Source organism: Myotis brandtii, unplaced genomic scaffold (genome assembly GCF_000412655.1).
Source record: "Myotis brandtii unplaced genomic scaffold, ASM41265v1 scaffold1656, whole genome shotgun sequence".
Lineage (NCBI taxonomy): Eukaryota > Metazoa > Chordata > Mammalia > Chiroptera > Vespertilionidae > Myotis > Myotis brandtii.
Window position 1 is genome coordinate 20,507 of NW_005356070.1, and position 4,066 is coordinate 24,572.

A 4,066-nucleotide genomic window follows, 5' to 3' on the forward strand; every position below is an offset into this window, starting at 1 on the left:
TGCCGACCACTATACATAGACCAAAGGAGGTGGAGAGAGAGAGAGAGAGAGAGAAAGAAACAATAATAGCCAGGTGATGTGGCTCAGTCGACCTGTGAACCAGAATGTCACAGTTCCATTGCCCCTCAGCGCACATGCATGGGCTCCTGCTAGAGCATCATATGGGGCTTGCAGGAGGCAGCTTATCACTAATTCTCTTTAATCGTTGATGTTTCTATCTTTCTGACTCTTTCCCTTCCTCTGTGAAATCAATTAAAAATTAAAGAAAATTGAGTTCCTTATTTTAAGAAAGAAAAGAAACATCAAAGATGAGAGGGAATCATTGATCACTGCTTCCTCCATACCCTACTGGGGATAGAACCTGCAATCCGGACATGGGCTCTGACTGGGAATCTAACCAAGGACCCTTTGTCACGAGTTGAAGCTCAAGCACTGGTTCATACCAGATGGGTGATTCATTACTTTTTAAATGCTATGCCCTGTGCAATGAACATTTTTAATTTTAACCTGCAGTGTTAACATTATCCATTACTTTCAGAACACCAGTCATTTGATCCTGCACTAAGCCCTTGCTTTGTCCTCTTCTGCATTTTCCTTGTCTCCTGTCATGGAGATTCTTGCGTTGGAACATTTCTCTCAGGAAGGCCAGAGGGCATCTGGTTGGGCAGGGTGTTTAGAGTCCCAAAGCCAATGCAGCGGGAAATAAATGGGCAGTGATCAGACACCCTTTGCCCTGGATCAGGCATCCTAGATTTGAATTTCAATTCTTTGTTATCAATGGGACTTACAATGACATAACCCCTTCTGCTGGTCTAAGTCAGTTTCCTCCTGTGAAAAACAAGTATGAGGTATGTCCCCATGCCGGAGCTATTGGAGAAGGTCCAGTGGAAAGGTGTCCACTTGTGTAACGCAGCTGTGCCTGCAGCCTGCCTTGGCTCCAGCAACTCCAGCCACTCCCTGCAGAGACATTCCCAGGCAGGCACTCCTCACTCCCCCAATGCCCGCAAGCACCTTTGTCTTTGGGTGCATTTTAGTGAGAAATGGGACCTATAAGAAGCTGCTGACTCTGCTGCAGGGAGGCAGGTGCTGTGCCACTCAGGTCTCATTGTGGTGCGGCCCATATCAAATTGCTGAAAAAGCTCAATGTCAGAGAAATGAAGTCAGATTCAAGGAGCTGGATTTTAACTATTATTTTCTCCAGCGTCAGACACACTCTCTACCACTGATGTGCAGCCCTCACTGGAGCAGGTACAGTCTGAGGCCCAGGGTGCCTCAGCTGCAGCTCTTGTTTCCATGGTTGCAGTTATGCGTTTCCTCCCAGTCCCTTAACATCTCAGAATACTTATCCCTGGCCTCCTTGTGTGTAGGGGACACCATCATTTCTCAGTGCAGTGGTTTCTCTCGGCGAACCTTCTTTCAGAGTGAGCAGTTGTTTGTCTGCCTCCCCTTTGATCCCAGCACAGACTATGACCCTCAGGAGACCTCGGTAATTAGGGCTGGGTTTCTGCACTTGTCCCCACCTGTTGGGTGTCATACTTCTGTTCTCTTTATTGGGGTGAATTTCATGCTTCAGTTTGACCCCTAATATGTGACGCTGACACTCACCCCTTAGGAGAGGGTACAATTTGACATGAATTTTGGGACCTAATATTCGGAAGTGATGCTGGAGTCCTACATGATCCTGGTCTCAGTTGACGGGTGCTCACCTCTTATTCATGCATAGCTGTCCCTGGGCTGTGACCTCCACGAGTGCCTCTCCGTTGTCTCTCCCATAGGTGGGGCGAGATGGCTGGAGTGGGCTGGGGTTGGCTGTTCCCTTTCCCCAGGTGGACGAAGCTCTGCTAGAACCCCAACAGCGTAGGCTCTGGGAAGACAGCTTCTCCTGAACGCAGGCCTGGTGAAGAGCAGAACGCTCTGGCCTATTTCACACCGTCACTTCCGCCTCCCCCTGCTGGCAGCATGAGGGCATTTTCCTTGTGAGAATCCAGGTGAGAGCTGCTGGAGCCAAAACTCAGCAAAAGCACTCGGATCCCCTGGCACTCAGACTCGCCTGCGCTGAGCCCCAGCAACCTGTCCACTAGAGTCCAGGTTTCCCTCCGCTGCCGCCGGCTCCCACGGAGGTCTCTGTGCTCCGGTGAGTCGTGACTCTGTGTCTGTGCGTCTGTTTCTCCGACGTCCAGGGCAGCACTTTGCCCTGTGACCTCCACTTTCCTGCTCAATCTGGGGAGGGTTGTTGAATTTTCAGTTTGTTTAGCTTCTTACTTGCTGTTAGAATCTGGTGATGATTTACACGCTCCTTACATACGCTGGAAGGGAAACCAGAAGTCAACTCTACGCTCATTGAAAAACCGTAAGACTCTTAAAAATGGTTAAAAGGTACATTTTCTATTATGCATATTTTACCCCAATAAAAAACGTTAAAGTAATTTAAAAAAATGAGAAATTATAAATGGGGAAAGGGGTGCAAGGAATAAGATGATTTTCCCATATGCTTGCAAGATAGCTCTACTTGATCATGCCATCCACACATCAAATTAAACATATTTGAATCCCTTTAACTTACTTTGCCTCCTATGTATTTTTAAAAAATATATTTCTATTGATCTCAGAGAGGCAGGGAGAGTGAGAGATGGAAACATCAATGATGGCAGAGAATCATTTCTGGGCTACCTCCTGTGTGCCCCACACTGGGGATCAAGCCCACAACCCGGGCATGTGCCCCTAACTTGAATTGAACCAGGAACCCTTCAGTCCACAGGCCGACACTCTATCCACTAAGCCAAATCAGCTAAGGCTATCTATTTAATTTGTAGACTAACCAAAGAACCTACAAAAGAAGGGAAAATTATTTTGCCTCAACAATGTCATTTCCCTCATCTTCTTTCACAATCACTCCCGTAACTCCACAAAATAAAGGAATACTGTTAAGTTTTGGGCGGTGATACAGCCTGTGAAAGAATTCACAACTAAAAGCAATGCAGAGAGGAAGTTTATTTTACTTTCCAAGAGTGGAAAAGGCCAAGTATTGCTAGTCAATTCAGGGCAGGGAAGAAATGGTGGATTCTGCTTTTCAGCAGTGCCTGTTACTAAGAGACAAAGAATGGAGGGGCCTTGGGCTGAGCTGAATTGTGTAGATAAGAGGGGCTGTCCTTAAAAGTTAAACTTTGTTTGTCTTCCAGGAGACAGTCTGGCAGATGTTCTAGGGAGGTGTCTTATCAGTTTCTTTCCCAGCCTATAAGATATGACCAGAAAAAATGTTATGAAGAGTTCAAAAGAGGCTTGTTTCAGGGGTAGAGGGGAGGAAACTTTGTTACTAGAGACTCCTTGGTGTGAGTTATCCCTCAGTTGTACTAACAGCAGGAAGGAGGGGTATGTAAGAAATTAGCCTTAAAAGTAGCTTATCTTGTTCTGCAGTTTGAACAGAGGAGCTCTTTGAATTAGAGGAGCCAGTAATTTGGGGTTTAATTTGCAAGTGCTTCTCATAAATTGTGGAAGGTCACAGAAAAAGAAACAGAAAGACTTCTTCTTATCCTTACAAATACCTGGAGGACTTTTAGAACCTAAGGCTTTATTAACCTGAGGAGTGAATACTTCTAGGAGACCAAATAAAGGGACAGGAGGCAGTACTGGGGGCATTGTGTTCAGGAGGATGTCAGCAATGTGTCCCAAAGGAAATACACCACTCAGTGATTTTTCTCCTGACACCATAGGTTTCAACACTACAGTATGGACAAAAATGATGGTACATAGTAACCATAGGGAGCTCAGGTAGCCTGGCATGGCATGGTGAATCCTAAAAACTCAGAGGACAAAAGTAACCACCTACGATGGTTTGAAATTAAAACTTTCTAAGGAAAAGCAAGTCACAGGGATAGTTATGTCCTAGCCTCCTTTTTTTCTTTTGTTCCTTTGCAAAGGTCAATCTTTACCTTATTAAGCCTGTCAATTTTCTTTTTGCATCTAGGATAACATACCTTTGGATTTTCAGGGAAATTTCCTTTTTTACAGACACTTAATAGCACAATCTCCAAACACAGAAGACCTCAGAGCTAGAATTATTATGGTT